Source organism: Sphaeramia orbicularis, chromosome 16, assembly GCF_902148855.1.
Source record: "Sphaeramia orbicularis chromosome 16, fSphaOr1.1, whole genome shotgun sequence".
In the NCBI taxonomy this organism is placed as follows: domain Eukaryota; kingdom Metazoa; phylum Chordata; class Actinopteri; order Kurtiformes; family Apogonidae; genus Sphaeramia; species Sphaeramia orbicularis.
The window spans coordinates 46,003,524-46,022,829 of NC_043972.1; the positions used below are offsets into that span (position 1 = coordinate 46,003,524).

General features: G+C 38.4%; 1 protein-coding gene across 1 annotated transcript in view; it reads left to right on the top strand.

The window, feature by feature from the left end:
* The first annotated feature begins 746 nt into the window (after positions 1-746).
* The window catches only part of phldb3 (pleckstrin homology-like domain, family B, member 3), a 59,920-nt gene continuing 41,360 nt past the window's right edge, over positions 747-19,306 (top strand). Inside the window, exon 1 of the mRNA XM_030159320.1 lies at positions 747-1,236. The gene's annotated coding sequence lies outside the window, so the exon portion shown is untranslated. The remainder of the gene's footprint in view (positions 1,237-19,306) is intronic.

Below are 19,306 nucleotides of genomic sequence, written 5' to 3' on the forward strand. Positions count from 1 at the left end.
GCAGAGCTCCTGGGGCATACTTGTGTACCTCCTGTGCTTAGTCTCATAAAGGGTTACTTCTTGTGTACCTCCTGGGTTTAGTCTCATAAAGGGTTACTTCTTGTGTTCCTCCTGGGTTTAGTCTCATAAAGGGTTACTTCTTGTGTTCCTCCTGGGTTTAGTCTCATAAAGGGTTACTTCTTGTGGACCTCCTGGGTTTAGTCTCATAAAGGGTTACTTCTTGTGTACCTCCTGGGTTTAGTCTCATAAAGGGTTACTTCTTGTGGACCTCCTGGGTTTAGTCTCATAAAGGGTTACTTCTTGTGTACCTCCTGGGTTTAGTCTCATAAAGGGTTACTTCTTGTGGACCTCCTGGGTTTAGTCTCATAAAGGGTTACTTCTTGTGTACCTCCTGGGTTTAGTCTCATAAAGGGTTATTTCTTGTGTTCCTCCAGGGTTTAGTCTCATAAAGGGTTACTTCTTGTGGACCTCCTGGGTTTAGTCTCATAAAGGGTTACTTCTTGTGTACCTCCTGGGTTTAGTCTCATAAAGGGTTACTTCTTGTGGACCTCCTGGGTTTAGTCTCATAAAGGGTTACTTCTTGTGGACCTCCTGGGTTTAGTCTCATAAAGGGTTACTTCTTGTGTTCCTCCAGGGTTTAGTCTGTGCTTAGTCTCATAAAGGGTTATTTCTGCAGACTTCAGTGTTTAGACAGAGCCTCCGTCAGTTCCCAGAATAGAAAGCCCACTTCAGCCCAGGACTAGCACCGGACTGTCCCACTTCTCTACTACTGCGAAGTTCAAGTCTGTCTCAGGGGAACAAGGTGTTTTCCACGCATTCAAAACACCCCACTGACAGCAGCAGCTCTGACTGAAGCTAGTTCCGTGGGCCCCCCCCCCGCGCGCCGCCTCCGTCCGCGTGCTTACAGTTGAGCCTCACCTGTTGACGCCGACAGCAGCTCAATAACAACAGCTCCACAAACACACTCAGATGGAAGTTTATTCTCCTGGAAGGGCACTGAATCCAGTCAGGTGGAGATAAAAGCAACAAGAGCAGGGTGACACCGGCTCCGGGTTCACAGGAGACTCTCCGTGGACTTGTGTGATAACTTGTCAGAGAGTGAAAGCGCGTTCAAAGTTAGATAGCTAAAGTGACTTTTAGCTAGTTTTGGTGTCCGTGTTTCCTTCACCGTCCGCCGGCTTTTGCTAGTATGTTATGAACCGGAGGAGCTGCAGCTATCTGGACCACGATTTTCAGGTATTTGTTTCTATGAATTCGCTTTTCTTGTCAGCTGAAATGGTTCCTCATTCGCGGCTTGTTCCTGTTGTAACAGCCAGACTTCTCTAATGAGACAAGTTGGTCTCGTGTAGTTGTAGTAAGTGTTTATGCAACTAGCTAACATTAGTCTGCTCTGTTTGAACCTTTAACAACACACCTGTGGATGTCTTCATGATTGATGTGGTCAAGCAATATACTGCCTTTTTTTCTGTCACCCACTGCTCGCTGGTTTATCCTCAATTATGTTTCATATTTTACAATTATCCTCCAAACAGATGTGATGTAGTGAGATTATTCATTTCTTATCTGTGAAAGTCTGAACTCTCTGATGCTTTGTCCCATGACAGTTACCTCCGTTTACACAAATTCCTACTTTGTTTACAGTGACCCTGGGATATCTCGCCTTTTATCCCTCCATCAGCACATACAGGGTAAACAGAGTGGGTGGGAGTGGGGATGACTGAGGAAAGATTGCCTTGAGTTGGGAGGGGTTTACTGTCTAGGGAGTTGGGTCTCACAAACACACACACATGTATAAGATATGCAGGAAAAAAAACCAAAAAAAACAAAACACGCCTTGTTTTGCCCGACATTGAACAAATCTGTGTCTGAGCCCTTCGTCCAAGGCTGTCATTAATGGATGTTTCTTTCTTGCATCACAATTCTCGGGGATTTACTCAGGCCAAAGGAATCTGTGCACTGATGTGAGGAGTTACAGTCAGTAACAGGCTCAGACGTCTGTGTGATTTCTCACATTATAATCCTTCATCTTTTCATTTATAACTATGTAGGCCCATGTCTAAAAACTCATGTATTTCTATACAATAGTCAATATTCCAAAAATTATCCATTCATTTTTTTCTTACAATCTGCTTCTGTTACTCCCATACATTTCCTATAGTGTCTGTTGTCATCTATCCAACAGAAGGGGGTGTTTATTGGTTAAAGGATCTACCCAAATATTGAGGAAAAACTATGTGTGGGTCAAGATGCTGATTCACAGTCTTTAATGCTTCATGGCAGCATTGTATTCTGGTCATTTGAGCCTCATAGGGCTACATGTCAAAGCTCTGAAAGCTGGTAATAAAATTCTGGTCAGCTTTATACTTGGTTTACTTAATTTTATATTATATTAAATTGCTCCTGATTTGATTCATACTTGTGCACATTTTATGAATTAAATTGAAGGGAATTATTTTAGCCGTTGTTTGTGTTTGGAGAGTATTTCTCATGAAACACAGTGAATTTAGTCACTGGTCTGTCAAAATAGTACCAAACACAACAGTAGCACAGTGGATGTCATGAAGTAGCAGGGGATCGTGGGAGTTGTTGTTTTTAGCACTGTTTCACCTCAGGCGACTTGTTTAATGACAGTTAACGTATTCCAGGTTTATTCAGATTACATTCATTGGCATGTGTTCACTTAATGTCAGTTCAGTAAATAATAAATGCAGATGAGGAAGTAATGCTATTGATGGGTGGTAGAGATGTCAATCTTCACTGGCCTCATAATTTCATTCAATGTGGACATTCCTCATGCATGTAAGTCTGTGGTAGTCATGTAATGATGTAGAAAACTGAGAATACATTGCATTTTTATTACACATGGCTACTTAAAAAAAAAAAAAAAATCAGATGATACAGTGACCCAAGTCTGTACTCCCTTTAACATATAAAGTGCTTTAAAAAACAGACTACTCTCTGTACCAGTGTCAGCACCAGTGTCTGTGTGATTCATGTAAGTGCATAAACACTGAAAAAACAAAACACGACTCCTTCTGCAAGTCAAGATGTGAACATTCACTGGCTCTGATTCAACTATGATGTCAGCATGAAGATGTACTTCTCAAATGCAAATTTCACACATCTCTAAGTGACAGGTGGCCAAGTAAAACCTGCTAGTCAACAAAATTTAACATTCGTCTTGTCAGTTTTAGATGTTTTAATGCTGAATTGTTTATCTTCTAGTGATATTTCTTAAATTGTTGATGCTTCTTTTGGTAAATTAAAAAGTGTCTGCTTAAGAGTGTGAAGATCACATTAGTACTAGTTTAACAATTCTGAACCATTATGAAACCAGTCCATGCAAGGTTTTGCATAATGCTGTGTTCTGTTTACCTTAGAACTCAGAGCTGAAAATTACATCAATCTTGTTCCAGTATAATAAGCTGGAAAACCAATATCAGTCCCTTTTGTCGTCAGGGCAGCAACACTTTGTTTCATTATACAAGTTCTGTGGCACATGTCAACAGAAGTTTGACAGAATTATTGGTACAACTGATTTAATGAGCCTCAAGATGTGCCAGTATTTACTAGTTGCTTCACTACTGTTGATAAACAAAGCACCTTCCTTTTAATTTTGCAGCTTGGGTTGAGGAAGTTAATTAGACTTAATGTGACAGAAATACTAATTTTGGCAGAGCTAGATACTCTGACTCCCCAGTTGAAATGGAACGCACCTTAAGGACGTGAGAGCTTTTTCTCGACATAGTCCCATTTGAGGTCCACATGCTTCTTCCAACAGTGCTTGAATTCTCTTCACATAGAAGCTTTCATTTTGAGGGACAACTGAAAAACTCTTAAACTGAGTCATCACTTTGAGATTGATTTCCTGCCAAATGTTTTCAAGGCATCATGCCCTAATATGGAAACGCACCTGCTTGAATTTCCAGTACAATTAAATCTTCTGCAGGTGCAAAGAAACAGAGCTGCAAAGAATAATTCATTGTGAGTTATTGTGTTGATTTCTCACCAGTTTTGATAATTGATAAAAGGTTTGAATATGTTTCACAGTTACATTAAAGTGAGTATCTTTGTGACATGAACCAAACAACAGATTTGAGGACATCATCTTTGAGAAACACTTTTTAGAAACCAAATAATCATTTGATTAATTGATTAAAAAAAAGTTAGAGCCCTACTTGAAATACTTGAAATATTTTTAATATATTAATATTTAATTTTTCTTTTTTTTTTTTTTCTTTTTTTTTTTTTTTTTACAAACATCGGCCTCCTCAAGTGGTTGAAGTCATTGATAAGCCACTAAATGCAATTTTAAATGTAAGTAAAGACTACAATTAGTTCTCTAAAGGGCTCAGTAAAATGCATGCCAACTTTAACTGGTGTGGCATTTGTCTAACATAGTTAGAGTATGAATGTTTCAGCCTACCCTCCCATACCATTTATGATTTAGGATTGCTGAAAAATGTTCTGCAGCATAAAGCTGCCATTGTAGTCTCAGCAAACCTTTATTGACTCACATCACCTCTTTAGCCAATTTTCCGCAAGAATGCACCACAACAGAATGTCTGTTCTTAAGTCAAATACTTGGGTTAGAATGTATAGGCTTGTGTCGCAGGTTGCTTATACACTGCATTGGTAGTTTTGCTTGTATGTGTTGTCACCCAGGTGTTGGGCAGGATTTGTCACTTTTTCTCAGTCCCATATTGACAGCTGGGTTGGAGCCAAAACTCCTCTCACCTGCTTTTCCTTCTCAGAGACTTGGACTGTGACGACAGTTTCCTGCTCCTCGGCGCCGAGCCAGCAGGAGCCACATGAGGCAGGTCCAAAGGTCAATACTGGAGAGTCCAGAGCATTAAATCTGTCAAATGACGTTGTGCACTTCTAGTCCCAAGGCACGTATATATTAACTACAGGGTGGGGAAGCAAAATTTACAATATTTTGAGGCAGGGATTGAAAGTGTATGACCAATTAGTTTATTGAAAGTCATGACAATTTATTTGCCACAAGAAAATTTACATAATAGAAAATGTTTTTATTGTATGTGTCCTCCTTCTTTCTCAATAACTGCCTTCACACGCTTCCTGAAACTTGCGCAAGTGTTCCTCAAATATTCGGGTGACAACTTCTCCCATTCTTCTTTAATAGTATCTTCCTGACTTTCTCGTAATAGTTTTGCTCATAGTCATTCTCTTCTTTCCATTATAAACAGTCTTTATGGACACTCCAACTATTTTTGAAATCTCCTTTGGTGTGACGAGTGCATTCAGCAAATCACACACTCTTTGACGTTTGCTTTCCTGATTATTCATATGGGCAAAAGTTTCTGAAAAGGTATGGATAATAGTGTTAGGTATGATTATGACATCAATATATGTTTGGTTTCAAAACAATTGACATAGTGCCTGCTGAGAAAGAACAACTAAATGCTCTTTGTAAATTTTGCTTCCCCACCCTGTACACCAGCATCAGCATAATTTGAATATAGAGGAACAGCCACTGCAGCTTTGGTTTCCACAATCCAATAGAAACCAACACCAACTTACATACATTTTAACCCATGAAGACCTGGTGCTACTTTTGTGGCAGTTCCCATCTGATTTTTTCCTCTAAATTTAACCTTTCTGAAGTGATTTGTAACCATTTATTGTAATATTATCCTTTGTGTATTGCATTGATTTAGTGAAAATCATGTATTTTCCTATATTTTATTCACTGAGCGTGTAGATGTTCATTACAGCTCTTATTCAAGTTGATTGTAAAGTTTGTTGTATCAGAAAAAGAGGAAACTGAAGAAATAGACTTTTCTCAACAAAATATATCATTAAACAAGTGTATCCATCCACTGTCATTAATCCAACTCCATGGGATTTACTGGTGAATCAGTGTTGTAGAAGATGACGGTTTTTCCACGTTCGCTATGGAGCCTCTGAATGTCCCAGTGGGCCACATCTGATGACCATGAAAAGACGACAAACTGTATTTTACACCAATTATTTACATGTGTTAATAGGATTAATGGACCAACAGTTATAAAACAGTTTAGATCAGTAGATACTTGTGGTTGTTGGTGGTTGTTTGGGTCTTTATGGGTTAACTAATTAACTTCACTCATCTGAAATGAGGGACCTGAGGATCAGTACTTTCTTTTTGTGTCCAAGCAGATCTCAGTGAAAGAAAAGCAAAAGTGTGACTTCTGTTGTGCTTTTCTGTTTCCATTATGAGAACAAAGAGACAGAAAATAACTTATCTTCTGTGGAAACATTGTGCGCATATGATAGTAATGTGATGAAGTCAAGGCTGCTATTGAATACAGAGTTTTTACTGCTCTATTTGATTGAAGCCACAGCCTGTAATTGTGGCTCATGAAGAATATATGACTTGTCGTACTAGTTCACATGGCATAATGGTTGGTTTCAGTATCCTGCCTTGTGCAGATGACAGACAAGCATACAGTGAGTGCAGAATCATGTTGTTGTCACTTATAATCTGTTTCTGGTTCTCTGCCCAGTGAAATGCAGAAACTGTTCAGTAGGCCACGGTCTGATGCAGTTTAAGGATGTTGTGGTGACCGTGACTGCTTTCACAACCTTTTAATTCTCCAAAACAATGTGAGTCAGTAAAACTTCCCATGACATGTCAGGTAAAGTGACTTTCAGACTTCGGTCTCATTAAGGTCTGCAAAAAGGCAAAGAGCTGTTTCTGCTTAGTAAAACTTTTATTTGATGAAGTAAAATATATTTTTGGTGAGATCATATCTTGCCATATTGGAAATTCTGCCTCTGCCCACACATTCAGCGTTAGCTCTGTGTTTACATGAGTAGTTCAAAGTAACCCAGAGTACTTGTATATCTGGGTCAGTCTACTTTCCATTCACTTTGGCCACTTTTCTATTATTTGCTAATTCATTAAAGGTATAAAGTCAAAGATTATATTTTACTCTTTAGCATTACAGGTCAAATGTAACATTTAGGAGATTTTCATTAGTGTTTAAGTACTAGTTGCCGTAAAGTGATTGTATATTTCCGCAGCAACTGGGTCATAAATTATAAATTCTGCGGTAGGAATGGGATGAAATGAGCTGAATAATCAGCTATTTCATCCCATCAGCTACTGGCTTTATGCTAAGTGTTAGTTTTAACTGGGAAATTATAGTGCAGTAGCATAACAGAAAAAAAAAAAAAAATAGAACACAAGTGCCAACGCACCATACATAATAAATTAAAAGTATAAAAATAGACCTGGATTAATAAATAAATAAATAAATAAATACATACATACATACATATCTGTTATTTAACCGTAAGGTGCAAAATGAACAGTAATGTTCAGTATGATGAAGGTGCAAAATGACATTTAAGTGCAGGGTGACACTGAGTTTATGACCACAGTGATTCCCCTTCTTTGCGAGGGAAAGATTATTAAAATAAACAGACATGTTCTTGTCTACACTATGTTTTAATTATAGTGTATCAGTACAAATGCTATCAGTACTTTAATAAAACACAACAGACATTTGTCAACCACTGCAAATCAGTGATTATCCTCATGACTTATGACTTGTGACAGTCACAAGGCTTGTGCGATGGTGCATCCCTTGTATTTTCTGGTGTTTTAATTTCCCCCCACCTGTGTTTATGAATGTAAACTGCTGTATTAGAGATATTTTACAATAACATAACAACTAACATAATCCTTTTTGCATCTCCATCAATCAGAGCTACCTGTTGTTCCATCTCCATGTGACCCGAGTCCGGCCTCAGTGGATTAATTCAGCATTGTGTGCTGCCCCCTCCTCTCAGCAGAGCAGTTTTGCTTCATGCGACATGTTTTTGCTATAGTGCCGTCACATTGAATGCATAGTGACGGGCTGTAATCAGCAGTCACACCCACATGGAGCATGCCACTGTCTCCACTCTTTTGTTCTGTATGTTGCTGGTGGAATATAGCTGTTGTCAGTGTTGACTTTATGGTTTTGTGTACTCTGTGCTTAGGCCCACTTTTCCTTTTTAGCCACTCATCTATGGGTGGGGGTCAGAAAGGGGACAAGGTCATTTCTAAAGTGCTCCTGTGTGTCATCAACTATAATTCTGTTGATGTAGCTCAGCATTTGTTTAATAGTCTAGACACCACTGGATGATGGTGCATCCAGGCTTTGAACAAAAATGAAGAATAAACTTGGAAAATGTAGGTAGAAAAAAAAGAAAATTATACTTTGGTAATTTTACTGACACCATCTACAGTATAAGAGAAATCTGGTCAATTCCAATATTTTCCCTAAAGATCCGAGACATTTCCATGTTATGCTCACATTTTTCCCATTATGACATGGCATGCTAACTTTAAAACACTTAATAGATACATGTTCACATGCACGTAAAAGAAGGGAGGTGTCATCATGCAAACATCAGACAGGACTGTAACACCACCTGTTTTGGATACTGTTAACCTAATAATGTATTTATTTAATTTGGATGTGCTCTAATTTATAAGTGATTATTGAGTCTGGGTGTTTTATCTTCAAATAACAAACAACATGCCTGCTAATGAAATCTTCTGGTTAAATCTGTGTGTGACCTGTTAACCAGTTATCCTTTGCTTTATGTAATGGGATTTCCATCTTTATGATCAACAAACAGTAAATAGACCATAAAGCAGAGGCACAGAGATTAAAATGATGTTTGCTAGTATATATTGAGTCAAATGTTAAAATCTGCCTATGAAAAGGTTTGAGACCAATACCTCAGCTTCAGTAGCAGTTCCTAAACAATTTCCCAGTTCACATTAATTGTCTCAACCTCTACATTCAAACCATCCTAGTATGTACACACAGAGGTACACTGGGCTGCCTCTCAAAGTGCCCAGGGACTAACTCCAGCTCTAAACAAGAAAAGCACTTGGAGAGCGCAGACCTCCGCCAAGACAGTTCTGCCCCCCCCCCCCCCCCCCCACCAACACCACACACACACACACACACACACACACACACACACACACACACACACACACACCCACACACACACACACACACACACACACACACACACACACACCACCACCGCCACTAAAATTTCATCATTTCTTCCTTGTGCCAGTATCAACATTTCCTGAAAATTTAATGAAAATCCATCCATAACTTTTTGAGTTATCTTGCTTACAAACAAACAAACACACACACAAAGCAAAGCGATCACAATACCTCCTGGTGGAGGTAACCAGTTCCTTGGTAAAGGACACTGACAAGAGAATTAACCCATCATGCATGTTTTTGATACCAGAGGACACATAGGAAATCTACATGGTACAGGAGAAACATGCAAACTCTGCACAGAAAGGTCGCTGTCCAACCAGATATTGAACTGGAAACATCATGGGACATGACTTGAGGTTGCCTGTTAAATATGATCACAAATTAAAAAAAAAAAAGGCAGTGGCTACTGCCACAGTACTGTGGCACAAAATATGAGTTTGTCTCTTGTCACAGAGCCAATCAAATGTTAGCATTTGAGCCAATCATGGATGCTGTTCCATGAACTCATCAGCCTCTCGTTGCCACAGTACTGTGGTGACATATGGCGTATACTTCAGTGCATTCTTTTGTGCATTTTGCTACCACAGTACTGTGACAATTGATGGAAGAAATGACAAATTAGTGATAGTATAGAATAGGAATCATTGTTCTAAATGCTCTATATGTTGTTTTATGGTGTTCTTTGCTCTGTGCAGTCAGTGAGATTGAGGCTAGAGAAGGTGGGCGAAGCTACATGGTAGATGGAGTGGTGTGCCATGTGACTTCTCAGTTCTGTGTCAGTTCAGCGTAGGGCAGCACAATATTGGAAAAAACTGACATAGCAATTTTTTTTTAACCCTGCGACATATATTGCCATATGAAAAAATACTCAGGAGTATGTAATAGTTGTGTGGTGCTGACATAAATGGTCAAACTAATTAGTTGTGTTACCTCTTGTTGTGACAACAGGTGCAAGGCACTATCAACACAGAACACGCATTTCAATATCATCTTTCTTGTAGCTGAAATAATTCCAGATAACTGAAGTTGCTTTTCTTTTTGGCACCAAGTGTTCGTTATGGTGATTTTCTCTTGTTCGTTGCTCATTTTTCAATATTGTTACCAGTGACTGACTCCAAACTGATTAAGAACGATTGTGATTGGTGGGTCACTGTGTGCAGTGTGTGTCACATACCCTTGAAATTAGATGAGAACACGTTGAGTTCATTTGCCTCCTACATCGCAGGATTGGCGAGGTGACTATTGCGCACACGTAAATCGCGATGACGATGCTCAAACAATATATTGTGCAGCTCTAGTTCAGTGTATTGAGTGCTGTGCTCTGAATTCTGCACTCTGAACGTTGTCCCAGTGGCTGATTTATTTCAGTGTCGGATTTACCTCGGATTTACTGGGAATTGAACCCAAGTCTTCCACATGGCAATCTGAAGCGTTACCTACTGAGCTAAATTTCTGCCAGTCTACACATGATATAATGAGGGCGCTGACTGGCTCTGTGGTAATAGACAAACTGGTATTTCGTGCCACAGTACTGTGTCAGTAGCCACTTCCATAGAAAAAAAAAAGCCTTTTGCGTGTGCTACAAGCACTGATAAAAGACTTACCATTAAATCAACAAAGCCTCTGAAAAATGTAAGTGTACATATTGAGATGAGAAAAACTAATTTAAAACAAACTTATTGAAAACACAAACCATGTGGACTCACCCCCAGTTCAGTTCTCATGAACAGGAAATTACCCCTTTGGTCAGTGCAATAAAGGTGTTGGAAGTCCAGCCTGTCACAAACTGTATATAGTATTACAATTTTTAAGACTAAATATGTGTGAGCCGCATAGCCTTTTTCTTTTTTTTCTTTTTTTTTTTTTTTTTTTTTTTTTAATCTAACCTGTTTTTTACCAGGAAAAAGACTCAACAGTGGCCTGGCCAAGGCAGCAGCAGCAGAAGTTACAGATTATAGAGATTTCATCCATACATCCACACTAAAACCATACACGAAACACTAAACTAATAACATATTTATGAAACACCATCAGTAATTTAAAAGGTACTAAACATATATAACAATGTTCCTTAAAAGCATCTCAAAGCAGAACCTGATTCAATCAGTGAGAAAAACATCTACATCCATATTTACCCTGTTCCCATTCATTCAGAATAACTTTCAATGAGACCAGTTCCTTCAGTTTTATCTCCTTCTGTAGGTTGTTCCAGGCAGTGGAACCAGAACATTTAAAAGCTTTCTTTCCCAGTTCTGTTCTGACTTTTTGAACATGTAGATATAACAGATCCTGAAACTGGAGACTGTAATTATTAAAGTCAATCCAACAGGATGTAGACCAGTAACTATGATGGAGGCAGACCTGACATACACTTATAAATAAAAGAATACCAGTGTTTCAGTCTGCGTGTAAAAAGATCTGTCCATCCAACAGGAGTGTATAAAACACAGTGATGGGTGTGAGCTCTGAGGCCTGTAACAAACCTCAGAACACCATGAGGTGCAATAAACATTGTTGAAACATCACAATAAGGCCTCTGATGTGTAAAAAAAAAAAAAAAAAAAAAGAGTGAAGGATACATTTTTGCTGAGATAAGCACATTGTAAGATAATATGACAGCATTTTTCCCCATTCTTGCTGTTGTGGTATTGAACATCCATGACTGCAGTGTGTGTGTGTTTTGGTGAGTCAGCTGTTGCTAGTTATTACTGAACTGTGGCTGATAATTAGCATTACAGACTAATACAGTGAGTCCTCTAGTATCAGTGTTTGCATTGAGGCTTATGTCTTGTGTTACGTCTCAGTCGTCATTACCAAACACACACACACTTGACATTGACATTTAACTGCACCTCCTTTATTCCCTCGCTGCTATCTTATTCTCCAGAGGCGCTCCCCTCCCCTGCAATCATGTTCAATTATTTTGGGCACAAAACTGCGATTTATTCTTGGGTCTTCTTTGATCTCACGCTCATGTTCAACTTTACCCTCTTTTTCTTTGTCTGCTGATTTTCCTCTCTCTTTTTTCTTCTTTTGCTCCCTCTGGTCTCATCAGTGAATTGTGTTTATTTAACTGTTTGGTCATTGCATTCTAGAAACCACAGTGTTAACATTAAAGTGTGGACTTTACTCCTGAATGCATTTCTCTTCTCTCTTTCAGTTCAGATATTGATAGTGTATCTGAGTGGACTTTAGAAAGAGGTCACATCGCAAGCTCTTGTTTGTTTGGAGAATTGTGGAATTCAGTGTGAAGCTAGATAGCTTGTTTTTCCTAGAAAATGACTGCTTTTATTGGACGGTAGTGAATAAAAATGTTTCAGTATGTTTCAGTATAGAATGTTTGAATATAGAAAATCCTAAACATAGCTATATATGACTGAGATATTCTACTGGGATACTGTGGCAGACTTGTTCTTTACTGCAGCTGCGTGTTGAACCTGACATGGTTCTGTTATGGACAGATAATTAATTTTGTTACAGACTTGGTTGTCTGTGATCTTCATGAAGGACCTACTCCAGAACTTCAAAGTGCTCTATATAAACACAACAAACAATATGATAACTTGTCTTTTTGCTATATTTATTTACCTATTTAATGACAAAATATACTCAATAATCAAACCACTTTTACCCATGACATTGTATGGATGCAAATCAGAATTTGTCACAGGATGATGCTTTATCTTTATTATGGTTATCAAACAGTGATTAGCATCTGTACACCATCATATTCGCTTGCTCTACTTTTTTCTCAGAACACTGTGGAGGCATGTGTAGCATCTATTCTGTAAAAATGCAGTGGTCAGCATCTCTGAAATGTGAAATGTATGTCTACTAGGTTGGCCGAACTCCTTATCATACTGTATGCACCATATTCTCATGGAAGATTACTGACTATTACAGCAATTTTCATGTCACGGGATACCAGGGCTTTGCACAAGTATCATTTTCACATACTCATGGTTCAGAGACTGTGAAAAACTTGTGTGTTGTGGAAAACAAAAGAGGTTGCTTTCATTTCACGTCAGTGATATTTATCCCTTGAGTAGGTGGTAAACATGTCAGCCTTCATTAAAGTGTAGTGTGACTTGTACTTCCTTAACCTTTAAAGACCCAGTGCTGCTTGTGTGACTGTTCCAAATGAATTTTTCTCTATTTTTACCCTTTCTTAAGTGATTTATCACCATTTACTCTAATATTATACTCTATATTTTGTATTTTTTGGTGAAAATCAAGTATTTTCCTATATTTAATGTACTGAGTATGTAGATGCTAATTAAAGCTCAGATTAAAGTTGGAAGTTATTATATCCAAAACAGAGAAAACTAAAGAAAAATATTTTTTCAGTAAAGTACTGTATGTTATTAACTGAACATAAACCAAGTGTCTCCATCCACTGTCATTGATCAGACTCCATGGGCTTTACTGATGAATCAATGTTGTAGAATTTGACAGTGTTTTCATGGTAACTACAAAGCCCTTGAACATCCAAATGGGTCATATCTGATGACCATGAAAACTGACCAACTGCATTTTACACCAATTATTCACATGCATTGATAGGATTAGTGGACCAGAAGTTATTAAACATTTTAGATCAGTAGATGCTTTTGGTCGCTGGTGGGGGTTTAGGTCTTTATGGGTTAAACTTGTTCTCTTGTTTCATTAGCAATATGCTGATATGGTACAGCGCCACATTATGATCAGATAAGTCCAGAACAAAATAACAAAATGGGAATGAGTAGATTTGTGTAAGTATTAAAAAACTGTTGTGAGTTTGCATTTGTATTGTGAAGGAAGTTTTTCCTTGCCACTGTCACCAAGGGTTTGCTTCTAGAGGATTCTGTTGTGTGTCTGTGAATTGGCTTATTAAACTAAAGGACTAAATATAAAGTGTTATAAGTTTTGTAATGATTTGACACTATATGATATTATAATATTATCTGGTCACATATTAAACTTTAACTTCCTTCACATATAATGAGCATTGAGGAGGAAATTGTGGGAAAATGAACGGCCTGGTAGCTGTAGAATATGGTTATGTAAAAAAAGGTCAGTAATATTTACTAACTCAAAGAGCCATTACTGATCCTGGGAAGAAGTGTAATTACAGTATTTAGAAAATAGTGTGACTAACTGTATATACTGTTTTGATTTACCTCAGTGGTAATCCATATCCACTCTATACACAGTTTAATTATTATTCTCTTTAAATCAGTAAAGTATTGCATAACTTTTTTTACTTTTACTTTTCTAAGTTTATTTGCTGTAAAATTTTAAACTATAAGAGTTGAAATCAAAGGGAAAAACTGAAATGTGAAATACACACCTTATGCAAAAGTCATTACCTCCGCCAGGAGGTATTGTGATCACTTTGCTTTGTGTGTTTGTTTGTTTGTTAGCAAGAGAACTCAAAAAGTTATGGACGGATTTGGATGAAAATTTCAGGAAATGTTGATACTGGCATAAGGAACAAATGATTAAATTTTGGTGGTGATCGGGGGATGACGAGGACTGATCTGCCTTGGCGGAGGTCTTTTCTCTCTGAGTGCTTTTCTTGTTTTTATTTGCTTCTGTCAGGCCAGAACATACTTTAGAATCATGCCCAGGTGAATCTGACGGAATCTGATCAGCAGTTAGCAATTAATTACAGCTGTGAATAAACATATTTATCCCCACTATGTGTCTGAAAATACTTGGCATTTCTCTCAACACTCCAAAGCAGGTAGTTAATTGTGAGTATGTATATTTTTTTGTAATTCTAGTTACCAAACATTTAATAAGTGTTAATCTCCTTTAACTTGGACAGTAAACATTCTTTTTTAGCAGTAGCGGCTCGTCAATAGAGGGCGCTAGGGTGCCGCCCCACTTGTCTCACATAAGGAAGAAGGAATCGCATAAAATCATTTTACAAAAACAGGAATATGTGAATAAACACAGTATACATGATACAGCCAGTGAATGCTGTGTGTAATCTGCATTCAAGTATAGTTTAAAAATGTTTTCAGTCATTTAGTGAGCAGTCAAGTCACATGTTTCCTGTAAGGGACGCAAAAATCTGTGCCCAAGGCTCTCCTTTTATCATATAGACCCTCGTTATAAGTGGCATGTGCTCAGTAGACCCCCTCCAATACAAGAGATAGGAGAGCCTTAAGCACCACCCACAGGAGTCAACGTCACATCCCAAAAAGAATCAAAACCTTCCTCAGAAATGCAATGTCACAAGATCATGTAAACCAGGGGTGTACACACTTTTATGGCTTGTGAACTACTTTTAAAATGACCAAGACAAAGTGATGCATGTCAACTATATATTAATATATACATCAGCAGGTACTTCAGTAGGTAATGCTACTGTTTTCGATGTGGGAGACCAGGGTTCGAATCCTGCAGGAGCACTAACGACACTGTCATTTAGCTGTTAGGCTGAATTCTACTTTTTTTTTGTTTTTAATTTTAAATTCGTATTTTAAAACAGTGGTGCATGTGCTTTGGTGTATCCTAGTGGTTATATGTGGTTATAGTGCATCCGAAAACTGACTTGCATACTGTGCCCCACCAAAAAATCATTTCACCAGCCGCTACTGTCTTTTAGTGATAACACAGACTGCACCAAATGCAATTGCATAACAATGTACCTTCCATTCTGTAAAATCGGATTATACCTTTTCATTTTCAGTGTATAACTCGAAACAAGAAATGAGCCTGTGGCATTTTACTCTGCTCTATCTGCCGTTTGCTTCTGTCTTCATCAGTGTGCCAGTGGCTGTTCGGAAGCCCTCACTCATATCTCAGCTGTATATTTATCTCCATGCTTCCACTCTGCCTGCATTCCCCTCAGCCTAATAAGGACTTGATGGAAGGAGACAGAGTGAGGGCACAAAGGCCGAGGTGGGGGCTGGGAAAAGGTTGGACAATAGGAGTCAGAAGTATTTTCCCACAAATTAGTTTTAGTCTGTGTGTACTATAAGACCACACAAATAAGGGGCTTAGGGCCAAAATAGAATAAAGAGACCAGGATAATATAGGCCTTTAAGTTAATATATGTCTGAAGTACTTTGATGTAGAGCAGTGTAAACACCATACAATGACAAGCATTTTGCCAGATGCACATGAATATGGCACAATACAAAGGCTAGTACAACATAAAACTACTTCAAAGTCCATTTTGATGTGCTTCACTGTTGGGTTTTGGGTCATTTCTCTCTTGTAGTAGTTCATTGATTTTAGTGTCAGTCTCATACACAATTGTCTTGCTGCTGATGCACTTCAAAAGCTTCACACAGAAAAAGACTATTATTTACTGCCCTTTTGTTCATGCACACTAGAATCTGAAACAACCACAAACCACCACCCACATCATGAATTCTCTCCTCTTTCACTGCTTCTTCCTCTTAACTGTGAGGTGTTGTATCCATCACGCAGGGTTTGTATGGGTGCTTGAAAACCTTGGAAATTCTTAAATTTCAATGTTGTGTTTTCAAGGTCTGAAAAGTGTTAGAATTTCAATTTGAATGCTTGAAAGTGCTTGCAGTTATAAGTCTGTGATGTGATTTATTTATTCATTTTATTCATTTTTAATATTAACTCTGCCAGGTTAGATGCCAAGCCAAAGCCACTTACAAAGAGGTGATTCATTTGGAAATATAAAACTTTATGTCAAAAAAGAAAATTAGCGGGTGCTCTCAGGTCAACTCCAGGTACATTTTATCTTAATCTTTGGCTCAGTGTGAGTGTCCCTGAAGAACGCCAAGTGGCCTCCCTTTTTTGGATAAAACTTTGTCAGGGTTCCCAAGTGTCCTGGAAAAGCTGGAAAATGACTGACCGATTTTCCAGTCATGGAAAACATATGGAAAATGAGAAGAAAGGTCAGATGTCCCGGAAATGATTTTATCCTTGTGATCTTGTGTGCCTAAACTGAGATGAAACAAAGGAAATAGTTTTTCAGGGATTTATTGAAAATGTACAAACATTTTTAGAGGAAGTGCAGGACAGAAAGTAAGAGAGAAGAGAAAGTTGAGTTGGAAATTGCCCAGTTGAACATTGTAACTTCAGTTTGTCATGTTAATGAAGTGCTCCACTGTAATCTGTGGGTGTGTTTGCATTATTCTGTGATACATTTGTTGTAATTATTTTTCATAGATAAATTATAGCCATAGACTGCACATCAAATGTCTGAGTAATAAACATAGAAACAATCTGAGTAAATGCAAGTTACAACTGTAGAAAAGAACACTTCCAAAGAATGAGGGGGAATGGATTAGTGTATGATGTGATAACTTGTCTCAGGGAAAGAGTGGAACCTTGTTTGTGTTCTCCTTTAATTACCTCCGCCAAGGAGGTTATGTTTTTGCCGGTGTGAGATTGTAAATGGACCCCCATAGAATATGGACCGCAGCGGAATATGGACCCCCCCTATGGAAAATGGACCCCCCTCCAAATTTAGGGAATGGTTAATTCTTTTCATTATTTTTGGAATATATATATATATATATATATATATATATATATACATATATATATATATATATATATATACATATAATGGAAACAAAACAACATTTAAAAAAAAACATATTTATTGAGGTATATAACAAGTATTATACAAAGTTAAAAATGTAACAATATCACAGATATCACACTGAATGGCAAATTACACTGTTATGACAGGCTCAAAATGTTCAAACATGTTCTTCACAAACATGGCTTTTGGTGAAGCCTCACAAGGTGAAGGAAGGCCAGAAAGTGGCGCATAGCACTGCCACCTGTGTTCCTCCCCAAATGGTGAGTAGGTCCAGATGGGTGTGGCGAGTAAGCTGGCCACAGCAAGTATTTCTACTTCTGTGGCATACTCTCCAGTCTGGGCCATGTTGCTCGGGAAAAAACCATGGAAACAACGAGTTTGACAATAAGCTATCTTTCACCCCTTCCCTATGTAAGATTTTATTTCTCACATGACCAGTACAGTTAAAAATAACCATTATTTCAGTACTGCATTTAATAATTTCTACATATTAGGGGCCTAAATGCTTATTTCTAAGAAAATTATCAGAGGTGGGGGTGGGGGGTGCCCCACCACCACCACAAACAAAAAAAAAAGCTGGGCCCTGTAGTGAAGCCTTGCAGCATGAGCGTACCTCCCCGTACAGCCTGGCCTCCCATTGTGACGTCACTGTGGCGGCGACGGTTGTTTGATACATGTTCTTGTACTCTCTCTTCCCTCAGACAGATCACACAATAACAGAACACAATAACAGAACACAATAAAGAAATTTTGTTTGCAAAATGTTGTTTTGTTTCTATTTTATGTGTTTATAATTCAAAACTTAAAAAAAAAAAATTCATTCCCTAAATTTGGAGGGGGGTCCATTTTCCATAGGGGGGGTCCATATTCCGCTGCGGAATCAGGACCCCCGGGTCCATATTCCAGGGGGTCCATATTCCATACTACACCGGCATTGGTTTGTCTGTTTGTCTATCTGTCTGTGTGCAAGATAACTCAAAAAGTTATGGGCAGATTTGGATGAAAATTTCAGGAAATGTTGATACTGGCACATGGAACAAATGATTAAATTTTGGTGGTGGTGGTGGGGGGGGGTGCACGGGGGCCCACTGATCTGCCTTGGCAGAGGTCTGCGCTCTCCAAGTGCTTTTCTAGAGAAGAGAGTGCAGACTTCCGCCAAGGCAGACCACCCCTGATCCCCACCAAAATTTAATCATTTGTTCCTTGTGCCAGTATCAACATTTCCTGAAATTTTCCATCCAAATCCATCCATAACTTTTTGAGTTATCTTGCACACAGACAAACAGACAGACGAACAAACAACACTGATCTGCCTTGGCGGAGGTCTGCGCTCTCCGAGTGCTTTTCTAGTTTCTTAATATTTTGCTATTATGAAACATAATTTTAGATGGTTATAGGATAATACAATGTACATCATTGTGATAAAAAGTGAAAAAAAAAATCATGAGTATATGTATTCCTGTAGAGAGGTATTTAACTCCAGCGATAAGGGGCTGTGTTGGAAAAATTTGAAAATGACCCTTAAAAGTGCTTGAATTTGACCTTGACAAATGTGTAGGAACCCTGATCTCAGAACAGATTCTGGGGGGTTTCTGAGTTTTAAAGTGTTTATGCAGTGCAGGGTGTTACTCGGCTGTGTTATCCTTTCTGTGAACTGTCACCTGATCCTTCGTAGGCCTTCAACCGTGCAGCAGATTGGATTACCACAATATTCACCCATGTCATGTCAGCAAACCCCCACCCCCTACTGCTT